Source organism: Rattus rattus, chromosome 2 (assembly GCF_011064425.1).
Source record: "Rattus rattus isolate New Zealand chromosome 2, Rrattus_CSIRO_v1, whole genome shotgun sequence".
NCBI classification, from domain to species: domain Eukaryota; kingdom Metazoa; phylum Chordata; class Mammalia; order Rodentia; family Muridae; genus Rattus; species Rattus rattus.
This window is the reverse complement of record NC_046155.1, coordinates 124,673,804-124,687,906: the sequence shown is the minus strand read 5'-3', so window position 1 is coordinate 124,687,906 and position 14,103 is coordinate 124,673,804. Positions and strand designations below refer to the sequence as shown.

The 14,103-nt window shown below is 45.5% G+C and overlaps 2 pseudogenes; both read right to left on the bottom strand.

The window, feature by feature from the left end:
- Positions 1-6,779: 6,779 nt before the first annotated feature.
- Positions 6,780-7,802, bottom strand: LOC116894280 (annotated as a pseudogene).
- Positions 7,803-13,296: 5,494 nt separating this feature from the next.
- On the bottom strand, positions 13,297-13,652 carry LOC116893239 (annotated as a pseudogene).
- Positions 13,653-14,103: the final 451 nt, after the last annotated feature.

Sequence of the window (14,103 nt, the reverse complement as noted above, 5' to 3'; positions counted from 1 at the left end):
AGGAGGTGGTGCCAAGGTCCTGGGCCTGATGCCTCTGCTACCATGGCCCGGGGTGTGACTGCTGCATGGCTCTCACCGTCAGTAGCATCAGCAGCATGCAGACTGGTGCACATCAAACAGCAAGGGGCCACTGAGTCACCGACTCAGACTGGAGCGACCATTCCATGTATGGAGCTTCTCAGAAGGCATCATCCTGGCGCCGTGGCTCCGAGGTTATGAGCAGTGTTTGTTCCCAGAACCCACACGGTGACTTCCAGCTGCCTGCAAGTCCAGTGTCAGAGGACCCAGCACCTTCTTTTGGCCTTTGTGTGTATCAGGAGCACACATGGTGCACACACCTATAGGCACACACCCATATCCATCTCTGTGAACGTATCCTAGAGCAGAAATGGTCTCCTACCTCAGCCCGAGTCTCCCACACTCTAGTCCCCTCAGACAGCTATCAGCCCTCCACGTTTTTCCCTCACCAACATGGTTCCCCTTGCCAGGGTTTTTGGTGCCCTTTCTACCATAGCACATGGATTTGACTTTGTAGTATTTGCACATTGGAGACAGGGGGCCCTTGACATGCTGTGTGTCCCCAGAAAAGACAGTTTAGGTCTCTGAACCGCAGAGGTTCCCCGATGAGCTCTTTGTCCCCAGAAAAAGCTCTGTAGCTCTCTGAACCTCGGTGAGTACACCTGAGAATGTTTCAGTGACTTTGATGAGGAAGATGAAGTGAAGACAAACCTGGAGAGGGGGTGTGGTGGCCCAGGCCTGTAACCCATCACTTAGGAAGCTGAGGCAGGAGAATCATAAGCTTGACAGTTCTAAGCCAGCCTGGGCTACCGGTTGAGATACTGCCTCACAGATGATGCACACAACTTCTTTAGAAAGCTCCACCTATTTCTTGGAAATGCTATACAATCGTGAGCCATTCTTGGTACTCTCGATGCTTTGGCCAAGAACAGGGCCCCTGTCATAACTCTTTCCTGACTCAGCCTCCTGGAGTGTACCCACAGGGTAGACTGGTTTTTGTCACTGTGTGTTGTGGTTTAATCAGCACAACCACGGACACCTTTGCCCAAACTCTGCACTTTGTGGCAGTGCTTTGGTCTCTCAAGTGTGAACTTGGGGTCAGAGGTCACTCTAGTGTAACAGAGGAGATGGGCTGAAGGGTGAGAGGGCAAGGTCTTTGCACATGAGGCTAGCCCACTTGTCCATTGTTTGGCTCAAGGCTGTCTGTCTGTCTAAGAAGGTGGCTCCCCCCTTGTTACTGAGTCTACAGCATCACTAATGGGTAAAGTGAGGGTGTGATCCCCTGCAGCTAGGAGAAGCCCCGTAAAATGGCACATCTGTAGCCCCAACCCAGAGATAAGACCAACTGGTGCTGGCAGCTTGCTGGCCACCAGCCTAGGAAATGATTGTTTTTTGTTTTTTGTTTTTTTTTTTCAATGAAAGACCCTGTCTTAAGAGACCTATGGTTGAGAGTAAGTGAAAGAAATATATAATCTTGACTTTTGCCTCCATGTGTATACTTGAACACACACACACACACACATGCACACACACACACACACATGCACACATTCACACACATTCTCTGCTCTTCATGAGTCTCATGAACTGTAGATTGGTGTCACTGTCACAAAGGAAGGGGAAAGGACGGTCTTCAACCACTTATGAAACTAGTGTTCAAATCAAAGAATGACACAGACCTGCTGTGATTTATACCATCAGAAACACCAGATGATCCACAGTCTGGATAACTACAGAAAATCAGTAAAACGCAGTCACCAAGTGCAGCCTCCAGATGCAGCTCAGGATTCCAATGCATTTGTCCTTTCAGAGTTTAACATAGAGGCTCTCACTCTGTTTGTACATCAGAGTCAACCTAGGAGGTTTAAGAGCGTTAAGACTGAAGTCCCCTGCCTCAGTTCCTCTGCTTTAATGGGTCTGGGATGGGGCCCAGGTAACAGGCCCCCTACCCCAGAGCCAGAATTGTTCTCTAATCAGGATAGCTGAAGGGCCATCATCTCTCTGAGGGAGTAGGGGCTGTACATGGTTCTGGAGCCTTGGGGTTGTATATGGCATAAAAGGGACAAAGATTTCATCCCTGGTCAGTTCCCCTGCAGCCTCACAGTGGTGGGTACCAACAGAGGGCATCCTGGTCCCTGACAGCCAACAGGCGTCATCAGTGAGTCAGCTTAACTGCCCAGAGTGTCTCAGTCCACCTGAGGCTTTTAGGTCACTAACCCTTTGTCCCAGACACTTGGGAGCAACATGCAGGGAGGGAATGGTAAGAGGTTGGGAAAAGCAGAGGTATCCTGGGACTTTATGGGTAAAGGACCTGGGAAGGGTCAGTCTTATGTAACCATGTAGCTTGAGAGGGGTGAGGTTCCATAGTGATGAGGGGGCAGGGCCAGCCTAGGAGTCCTGGACCGGATCAGAGTCCTGCATAAGGTAACTGTGTAAGGAGCTGCTCATTATATCAGACTCCTGCATAAGGAATAATCACCTGGCTTCCCCAGCCAAGGTTGAAGAGCCACAGGGACCCTCAGGACATCACACATCACCATTAGTGACACAGAAAATCTTCATCTGCCCATCTTAGAGCTGTGCTGTGTTTGTACTGAGACCCCCAGCAACCTGGTTATCCCCAAGGCCTGAGGTTTCCTAAAGGTAGCAACTGATCAGGTTTTGGGTCTTTCTACCCTTAACTGCCTGCGACTCTGTGCTTAGTTTCTCCTTTGTTTGTGAGGTGGGATCCATCTATGCTGCACAGGCTGGCCTTACTCCCCTGGGCTCAAGGCTCCTCCCACCTCTGCCTTCCAAGTAGCTGAGCCACATGACAGCTGCCAGTGCTTCTCCAGTTGCCTCTCCTCTGAGTCCTTCAGGTCTGAAAGGCTCCAGGGACAGAACGGGCTGTTCACGCCTCCTGGACAAAGAGCAGCGAGACACAGGTTAACTCCCATGATCTCTAAGATACACGGAAGCCAACCTTGGGAAGTGGGTCTTGACAGAAGGGCTGAGGAATGACTGGGTATGTGGAGAAACTCCTAGGTATGGAGCAACCCCTGGTTCCACATTCCTATCACTTGTCCTGCTCCCATCATCAGCAAAAACACGGATGCCCTTCCTATCTGCACCGAGCTACTTGCTGTCTGGAGGGAGGAGGCTGTCTGGCAGAGTCCATGATGGGTCAGAGGAATATAAAACGCATTTGCTCCCCCTTCACACGCTTAAAATTACATAAAGAGGTCAGTTGTAACTTTTAATGCAATGAACATCAGGATTCACACAGAATGGAGCAAGATTCTCAGACAGCCCATGGGCTCTGTGAGGATCCCTGGCTGAGGTAGAAAGGCATGTCTGATCCGAGGTGGCAGAGACGGAAAAGATTAACCACAGCAGTGGAAGCAGCTGGGAGCACAGCTGCCATCCCCAGGAAAGTGCAGTTTGTTGAAAGCTGCTCCAGCTGTCTGCAGAGCCTGGGGCACTAAGTGGAGCCACGCCCAAGGAAGGCGGGAGTCAGGAGCGAGGCGCTGCTGCCCCCTGGAGGTCAATCCAGAACTGTCTAATATCGGAGGCTTGATGTAGGGCATTGCTCTTTTGTGTTCGCGTGGGTGGAGGCCAGAGGTCAGTGTCATTCCTCAGGAGCTCTCCCCCTTACTTTTTAAGACACGATCTCTCAGTGGCCTGGGGCTCACTAATTCAGCTAATTATGGCTGGTCAGTGAACCCCAGGGATCCACTGTCCCTGCAAAGGGATTATTGGCATCACCACCATGCCGACTTTTCCTGGTTCTGAGGCAGAAACTCCGGTGCTCATGCTCTCAAGGCAAGCATTTGCTAACAGAGTGGCTCCCCCTGCCCAGCTTCCTGTTTTTGATAATTATAATGAACTTTCATGAGAGAAATTTCTTGTTCTTAGTAAAATGTGATTAAAATAGTTAAACACGAAGAGATGTTGTAGTATACTAAAAAGACTTACTTAAAACAATTACACATCTTTGAACCATGTAAGATGGCCCAGTCTTATACTCCCAGGACTTAAGAAACAGAAGAAGGTTACCATGACAAAAAGCAGGGGATACTTGCAAAATATTATCTCATAAAAGAAAAAATAAAGACAAGAAAAATTGCCTGTTTCATGCTTGAAGAGGCAAACTTGTAGCACTTAACCTGCAGAAACAGCTCTTCAGCCCCTGCGGTCTGAGTCAGTACCTACTGTCTAGAGAAGCAAGTGTCAGCATTCTTTCGCCACACTCATTTCCTGGTTTAGTTAAGAGTCAGGCTGAAAACACAGTTGCAGTTGGAAGGGGCACACGTTTCATCCCAGACTGAGACTGTCCAACCAGGGCTTCCCTGGTTTTCAGACAGTAGAGCAGCTTTAAGGGTTGGAAACACCGTTCTTGACCCTTTGTCTCTTGAGCAAAGGGACTCAACATTATCTGGGCAGATGGGGAAGCCTGATTCTGTGTCCTGTGGCTTCATGCAGCAACACAGAGTATCCAGTTCCCTGGCCTCTTCAGATGGAGACAGAGAAACATTTAAAACTATAACCATTAAAATCCCACCTTATAAACGAGCAGTCCTTTAACATGTCTTGTTTGTGTAGCCACAGCCCGACGTCTCACAGAGCACCCTTAGAAGTTTGAACCACAGACTCCATGAGATCGACATTGGGTATCTTAGCCACACTCCATTTAGTTTTGGGACAGTCTGTGTTCACTGGTATACTGACCTGTAGTTTTCTTTCCCTTTTGATGTTCTGTCTTTACCTGGTTTGGGTAGTAGATGCTTGGGAGGGATCCTCTTTCTCTCGCTTCCTCCTCCCTCTCTCTTTCCTTTTCTCCTCCTCCTCCTCCTCCTCCTCCTCCTCCTCCTCCTCCTCCGCCTCTCCTCTCCTTCTTCTTCTTCTTCTTCTTCTTCTTCTTCTTCTTCTTCTTCTTCTTCTTCTTCTTCTTCTTCTTCTTCTTCCTCTTCCTCTTCCTCTTCTTCTTCCTCCTCTTCCTCTCCTCCTCTTCCTCCTTCTTCATCTTCTTCCCTTTCATTCTTCCTTTTTTCTTCTCTTCCTCCTCCTATTCTTTTTAATTTTTTAAAATAAAGACTGGCTGTAGCTTTTTTAAAAAAAATACCTGGCATAATTCTGTTATGACTCCTCTGAGCCTGGCAAGTTTGTTTGTGTGTTTAAAGCTTGGAAGGATTTTTACCACTGTGAGAACCTCTTCCTTTGTTATGGGTCTGTTTAGGTTGTTGACATCTTGGTTTAATCTTGGTGGTCTGGCTGAATCTAGAAATTCATTCATTTCTTTTAGGTTTTCCAGCTCAATGGAGTACAGGTCTTAAAATAGCCCCCTGTCATATTCTGGTTTTCTTCAGTGTTTGTTGTAATGTTTCCCTCTTCACTTCTGATTCTCTTAATTCTGTCCTCTCTTTCTTGCTTTTGGTTGGGTCAAGGGTCTGTCTGTCTTCTCTGTCTTCTCTGTCTTCTCAGAGAACAGGTCTTAGATTCATTGATTTTTTGTTTGTTTGTTTCTAGTTCATCTATTCCTTCTCTAGTTATTGTTGTTGTTTTTGTTATTTCTTGCCTTCTACTGGGTTTGCATTTGGTTTGTTCTTATTTTTTTTTTCAAATTTTGAGTTATATCACTTGTCATTTCTTTTTGTTCTTCCTATTTTTTTTAAGTGCAGACACTTAGATGCCTATAACTTTGCCTCAGGATGGTGATCAGTGTGTCCCACAGGTTTGCCTGTGGTATGTTTTCATTTGCATTTAGTTCCATAGACTTTTTCACCTTTTTCTTTATTTCTTCTTTTACCCGTCCATCACTCAGCAGTGAATTGTTCATTCTCCACGAGTTTTTGTAGTTATTAGAGATTGACTCATTGCTGACAATTTTATTGTCTGTCAACATGCTTTATTGCTGTGCGGTCAGGTAAGCTACAAGGAGTCATATCAATCTTTCTGAATCTGTAAAGATTAGTTTTGCATCCCAGGATGTGATCTATTTTGGAAAAGCTTCGGTGTGCTGCTGGGTAGAATGTGTATTGTTTGATATTTGGGTGGAGTATTCTGTAGCTATTTGTGAAATCCAGTTGTTGAATGGTGTCAATTAATTCTGATGTTCTTCTGTTTAGTTTTCATCTAGATGACCTGTCTACTGGAGAAAGTGGGGTATTAAAATCACCTACTATTAAAGGATTGTTAATCTGTGTCTTTAAATCTGGTAGTACTTTTTTTTAAAAAATGAAATTGTGTGCCCCTGAGTTTAGATAGTCATATCTTCTTGAATACCTGTTCCTTTGATTAGAATGGAGTGTCCCTCTTTGTTTCTTCTGGTTAATTTTAATTTGAAGTCTATTTTTGTCAGATATTGGAATACAGATGCCTGCTTGTGTCCTGGTCCCATTTGATTGGAATACCTTTGTCTATCCTTTTATTCCAAGGCAGTGTCTATCTTTAAAGCTAAGACATACTATGGGTAGACAGAAGATAGATAGATTTTCTTTCTCTCTCTCTCTCTCTCTCTCTCTCTCTCTCTCTCTCTCTCTCTCTCTCTCTCCCTTCCTTCCTTCCTTCCTTTCTTTCTTTCTTTTTTTGTGGGTGCAGTGAACTTTATTGATGGTATTCAGAGAGTAAGGAGGGCTCCCTAGGCCCCTCCTGTTATTATGGGGGTCTGGGATGGAAACTGTGAGGGAGATGCTCAGTGTCAGGAGCTGAGTTGGGATGGGGACTCCTCGGCATCAGAGGGCCTCTCTCTTGCTCTCAGTGTCCTTGCTGGGGTGGGGTGGGTGGTCCAGGGTTTCTTATTCCTTTGAGGCCATGTAAGCCATGAGGTCCACCACCCTGTTGCTGCAGCCATATTCATTGTCATACCAGGAAACGAGCTTTAAAAAGTTGTCATTGAGAGCAATGCCAGCCCCTGGCATCAAAGGTGGAAGAGTGGGAGCTGCTGTTGAAGTCTCAGGAGACAACCTGGTCCTCAGTGTAACCCAGGATGACCTTTAGTGGGCCCCCAGATGCCTGCTTCACCACCTTCTTGATGTCATCACACTTGGCAGGTTTCTCCAGGCAGCATGTCAGATCCACAACATATACATTGGGGGTAGGAACACAGAAGGCCATGCCAGTGAGCTTCCCATTCAGCTCTGGGATGACCTTGCCCACAGCCTTGGCAGCACCAGCCTTGGATGCAGGGATGATGTTCTGGGCTGCCCCACGGCCATCACACCACAGCTTTCCAGAGGGGCCATCCACAGTCTTCTGAATAGCAGTGATAGCTTGGACTGTGGTCATGAGCCCTTCCACGATGCCAAAGTTGTTATAGATGACCTTGGCCAGGGCGGCTAAGCAGTTGGTGGTGCAGGATGCATTGCTGACAATCTTGAGGGAGTTGCCATATTTCTTGTGGTTCACATCTATCACAAACATGAGGGTAATGGCCGAAGGGGTGGAGATGATGACTCTTTTGGCCCAACCCTTCAAGTGGGCCCTGGCCTTCTCCATGGTGGTGAAGACGCCAGTAGACTCCACAACACATACTCAGCACCAGCATCACCCCATTTGATGTCAGCAGGATCTCACTCCTGGAAGATGGTGATGGGCTTTCCATTGGTGACAAGCTTCCCATTCTCAGCCTTGACTGTACCATTGACTTTGCCATGGGTAGAGTCATACTGGAACATGTAGACCATGCAGTTGAGGTCAATGAAGGGGTCATTGATGGCAACAATCTCCACTTTGACACATGCAGAGGAGGCAGCTCTGGTAACCAGGTGTCGAATATGGCCAAATACGTTCACACCGAACTTCATCATCTTGTCTATGGGCTGTGGCTGTCTCTTGAACTGGGAGGAACAGAGAGCTGAGAACTTTGATATGTAAAGATGATGATTATGATTATATAATTAATGTTTAGTTTATGCGTGTTTGTGTTTTGCCTGCATGTATGTATGTGCGAGAGTGTGAAGCCCTGGAACTGGAGTTATACACAGGTGTGAGCGGCCATGTAGGTGCTGGGAATTCAACCCAGGTCCTCTGGAAGAGCAGCCAGGGCTCGCTGAGCCATCTCTCCGGCCCCTAGAGTTATTATTGAAACATGTGTAAAGTTTGGTAGTTGGGCTAACTTTTGGTGCAGTGTTTGTGTTGTCAGTGGCATGCTGTGTTTTAATAACCATGGCTTCATGTTTCTTTTAGCAATGCCTCTGCTATGCTCATTCCCCTCTTTAGCCAGAAATAAATATAAATAAAACCCTGATTTTAACAGACCCTTTCTATGAAGTTGAGTATCATACCTGAATGGGAAAAAAAAAGAAATAAAAAAAGAGAACATGACTGTTCCTAGGTATCATGGAGGTGAGGTTTTATTGTAGATAAAAGGGAGTGAACAGTCAGAGGCAGGGATATCTGAGAGAGTCCAGAGTGCACATGACCCTGAGCTGGGCCATGTGAAGAAAGGGAGGAAGGGAGAACCTAGAGACCAGGAGACCGGATGACTAGGAAGGTAAAGGATTAGAAAAGGCTAAAAAGGGGCAGGTACAGGCAAAATGGCTGGTTTATATAGGGAAGGACAGCTGGGGGAAGGGCAGCCCAGGCCCAGGGCTGGAAAGTTTAGGATGGGGGCAGGGTATGCCAGCCAGAGGGACCTGTAATAGGTAGGGATTGATAGTGACCAGGTCTGCTTTGATATGTTCAGTAGGGACCTCAGGTAGCCATTTGTCCCCAGTTGGAGACCTAACAGTACTTACACTTCTGATATGATCAACCTATACATTTACTCTGAAAATATTTTTCTTCCATTAACCTTGGCATCCTGTATATGACATAGTTTAGTTCCAACATTTTAGCCACTATTCTCTCATACCTATAGAAATATGTCTGGTAAAAAGTTATGTTGATAGAGTGAATTATAGAGGTTTAAGCCTTTTATTTCTAGAATGACAGGAGTTGGACCTATAGTTAAGAATTAAGGGGTTGGGGATTTAGCTCAGTGGTAGAGCGCTTGCCTAGGAAGCGCAAGGCCCTGGGTTCGATCCCCAGCTCCGAAAAAAGGAACCAAAAAAAAAAAAAAATTAAAAAATCTCCATGGGACCTTTTCTCTTCATCCTATGCCAGTAAGGTCATCGGGTTTATACTCGAACATGTTGATTTAAATCTCTCCTATACCAACTAATCCGCTACGATTATCTGTTATTTATTCTTTCCAAGTTCCATAGTTACACTATTCAGCTCCAGTCGGATTAGAGATAAATACACTAGCTATCATTCCTTTACTTATTCACAAATGAAACCCACAATCCACAGAAGTAGCAACCAATATTTCTTTTCCTTTACTGTCTCCCCTTTTTTTTCTTTTCTATAATTTTTTTTTAAAGACAGGGTTTGTCCTTGTAGCCCTGGCTGTCCTGGATGAACCTGCTCTGTACATCAGGTTGATCTCTGCCTGAATCATTATTCTTCCATATTGCCCAAATATGACACCACTCAAATTTAGTCATTTACACTTTATTTACAGCCTTGGTGTTTATCTTTCTTTCTACCAATTAGTTTATATCTTGTTTCAGGGCCACTATTGCAGTGGTGAGACACCATGACCAAAGCAAGTTGAGGAGGAAAGAGTTTATCTGTCTTACACTTCCACAGCAGTGTTCATGATTGAAGGAAGTCAGGGCAGGAACTCAAGCAGGGCTGGAGCCTGGAGGCAGGAGCTGATGCAGAGGGCATGGAGGGGTGCTGCCTAATGGCTTGCTCCTCAAAGCTTGATCAGCTTGATTTATTAGAACTCAGGACTGCCAGGCCAGGCATGGTACCACCCATTATGGTACCTATGCCCTAGGAGTCACTAATTAAGAAAATGCTCTACAGGTGTGCCTACAACCCAGTTTTATGGAGACATTTTCTCAATCGAGTCTCCCTCCTCTGATGACTCTAGACTGTATCAAGTTGACATACAATTAGCCAGTATGTATCTGTCTCATCCCTTTATAATACGAAATAAAATTCCCATCATGTTGACATTTTGTTTTTGTTTCCAAAAAGAATAATTATTACTGACATACTAAGAAACAATAGCAGTATCCAGGCTACTTCTATAGCTATATAAGTCTAACTTAGCCTATTCCTCTCTATACACTTAATTTACACTATCTCAGTGTGGTGGTTTGAATATCCTTGGTGCACGGGAAGTGGTACTATTAGGAGGTGTGGCCTTATTGGAGGAGGTGTGGCCTTGTTGCAGGAAGTGTGGCATTGGAGGGCAGGGCTTTGGGGTAATATATATGCTCACGGTTTGCCCAGTGTGACACAGACAGTCTATCCTGGCTGCAGTCCCATCAAGATGTAGAACTCTCAGCTCCTTCTCTAGCACCATGTCTGTCTGCATGCTGCCGTGTTTCCTGCCATGATGATAATGGACTAAATTCCTGAAATTGTAAGCCAGACTCAATTAAATATTGTCTATGGTAAGAGTTGCCTTGGTCATGGTGTTTCTTCACAGCAATGGAAACTCTAACTAAGATACTCACTCACTGGTTTCCCAACAACTAACAGCATCAAAATAGTTAACCACCAAGAAAATGTAAAAAAGAGCTGAACACTCACCCTATAATTATTCATATCATCTTAACCCTCGCACTATGCCCTATAATTAGTTCCCTTAGCCAGAAGTTGAAGATATAATTTGTCCAAGAGCCTTTAAAGCCTAAGCAAACTCCTAAGTTTAACTTCTGCTATCCAAGGATTGCAAGACTTTATCTTACATCTATTGAATGCGAATCAAGTGCTTTTATTAAGTCAAATCTCCCTTCTATACTGATGGGATCTGACCCCATGAAACCTTGGTTAACAACTAAATATCTTACGACTGCCTTTAATCTACTCTGCCAGGGAGAAAGGGGACAGGAGAAGCCTTGGTAGAGCTGTTCTTTTTTTCTCCCCCTACTCCTTTGAATTTGAAGTTCACTATGAATTCCACCCCAATGCTTGGTAAGAAGAGGACTTAAATCTGTATTTAGATGGACAGTCTGATGCTAACTTGGTCATTTTACCTATGTTCACGGACCAACGAGCTGCCAAGATATTGAAATTCTAAACTTCCTGTTTGCTGCCTGAGCTGGAATGGCAGAAACAGCATCACACCATTCATTCATTCATTCATTCATTCATTCATTCATTCCGATCACAGATTCCCATCCTTTCCTCCCGGTCCCACCTTCACATGCTCCTTCCAGTACACCTTCTCTGAGGAGAAGGGGAAGTCCCCTATGGGTACCAACCTGCCTTGGCACATGAAGTCACAGCAGGACTAAGCACATCCTCTTCCACTCAAGCCAGTCAAGGCAGCCTAGGTAGGAATAGAGGATCCAAAGGCAGGCATCAGAGTCAGAGACAGCCTCTTCTACAGTTGTTAGGGGACCCACATGAAGATCAAACTGCACATCTGTTACATATGTGTAGGGAGCCTAGGTCTAGCCCGTGCATATTCTTTAGTTGGTAGTTTTGTCTCTGCGAGCTCCCATAGGCCCTGGTTAGTTTACTTTGTAGATATTCTTGGGTCCTTGACCTGTCTGGCTCCTTCAACTCCCCCTGCCCCCCCCACTCTCTTCCACAAAACTCCCGAGCTCTACCTATTGTTTGGCTGTGGATCTCTGCCTCTGTTTCTATCAGCAGCTGGATGAAGCCCCTCAGAAGACCTTTATGCTACTCTGCAAGCATAGTAGTCAGTGGTTGGCTCTCTCCCATGGGGAAGTCTCATGTTGGGCCAGTCATTGGTTGGCCATACCCTCATTCTCTACTTCATTTTTATTCCTGTGTTTCTTGTAGGCAGGACATTTTTTTGGAGTCAAAGGTTTTTGTGAGTGAATTGGTGTCCCCCTCCCTCCACTGGAAATTCTGCCTGGCTACAGGAGGTGGCCACTTCAGTCTCCATATCCCCAGCTGCTAGATATCTCAGTTAGGGTCTCCCCCAAAGATTTCTGGGAGCCTCCCCAGTCCCAGGTCTGCAGCTCATCCCAGACAAGCCCTGCACTGATTTCTGCTCTCTCTTCTAGCCCTCTCCTGCCTGCCCTCCACTCTCTCCACACTTGTTCCCCACCCTCACTCCCCTCTGTATCCCCTCTTCCACCCAGTTTCCTCCTCTGATGTCCATTTTATTTCTCCTTCTGTGTGAGATTCCAGTATCCTCCCTTAACTCCCTTGTTACTTAGCTTCTCTGTGTCTGTGGATGGTAGCATGGTTATCCTGTGTTTTATGGCTAATATCCACTTCGTAAATGAGTACGTACCATATTTGTCTTTCTGGGTCTGCATTACCTCACTCAGGATGATATTTTCTAGTTCTAACCATTTGCCTGCAAAATTCATGATGTCCTTGTTTTTAATAGTTGAGTAATATTCCACTGTGAAAATGAACCACATTTTCTGTATCCATCCTTCAGTTGGGGGGCATCTGGTTGTTTCTAGTTTCTGGCTATTATGAATAAAGATGCTGTGAACATAATTGAGCAAGTGTCCTTATGGTATGATGGAGCATCTTTTGGGCATATGCCCAGGAGTGGTATATCTGAGTTTTCAGATAGAACTATTTTCAATTTTCTGAGAATATTGATTTGATTTGCATTTCTTTGATGACTAAGTACATTGAACATTTAAGTGCTTCCCAGCTATTAGAGGTTCCTCTGCCAAGAATTCTGTTTAGCTCTATACCCCATTCTTAATTGGGCTATTTGGTTCATTGTTGTCTAATCTCTTGAGCTCTTTATATATTTTGTATGTTAGTCCTCTGTTAGATGTAGGGTTGGTGAAGATCTTTTTCCATTCTGTAGTTTGCTGTCCTATTGATGGTATCCTTTGACTTACAGAAACTTTTTGGATTCATGAGGTTCCATTTATTGCTAATTTTAGTGCCTGAGTTATTGGTATTCTGTTGAGGAAGTTATCTCCTTGGCCAATGTGTTCAAAGCAGTTTCCCATTTTCTCTTCTATTAGGGTTAGTGTATCCAGTGCTTTTATGGTGAGGTCTTTGGTCCACTTGGACTTAAGTTTTGTGCAGGGTGATAGATATGGATCTATTTGCATTCTTTTACATGTAGACATTCAGTTAGACCAGTGCCATTTGTTGGTTTGTTTTCCTCTTTCCACTGTATGGTTTTGGCCTGCCTTTCTTTCTTCCTTCCTTCCTTCCTTCCTTCCTTCCTTCCTTCCTTCCTTCCTTCCTTTCTTTCTTTCTTTCTTTCTTTCTTTCTTTCTTTCTTTCTTTCTTTCTTTCTTTCTTTCTTTCTTTCTTAAGAATGAACTTTTATTGGGGGAGGGTTCATTAATCCTTGGCCGCCGCCTTCCTCATGGCTGCCAGCACATTGCTCAGCTCTTCCTGCTTTCTCTTGGCGCACATGTGCATGCCTATCTGTGAGGAGTCGTAGCCTGTCACTGTCAGTCACTCCCCCACCCACTATGTTCTTGATGAACTTGAGTGCACGCTTGTCCTTGGACACTTTGAGCGTGGTGCGCCGCTCGTAGGGCTCGAAGCTGCACACTTCCAGGATCATGTCCCGCACGAACTTGGTGTGCTTGGTGAGGCGTCCGCAAGTGCTGGCTGTGTCTCGGCTTGCTGACTTTCTTTGTTACCCTGTGGCCCTTGTTGGGGCCCACGGTCATAGGGTAGCGTAGGGCCATGGCTGCTGCTCTCAGATGGCGGCCGGGAGAGGAAGCTCTTTTATTTTTTGCACCCTCCTGGTGCCCAGCATCTTCCCCTATCTGCTGCTGTAGATTTGCCTGTTCTTATCATTTTTTACAAGTGTGACTGTGGTTCTCAGCACCGGCTTCCCCTTCTACACTACAAGGTTCGTGCAGGGTGTGGCATGACTGTACATTGTTCCTTTTCATTGCTGGCTAATGTTACATTGCATGGACATGACACGCTGTGTACTTTCATTCACTGGTGGATGGGAAACAAAAAACCAAGGGGTGGACATTGTCTCCCCGTATTGGTTGCTGTGCTGCCAATGAAGACGCATGAGTGAAGTTTTGTGCTGGGGTCTGCTGTTACTTCCTTGGGCACATACTTGGCAGGGAAGTGCTGGAACTTTCACTGACTCATCGTTTGAGCTTCTAAATGTTTCTTAGA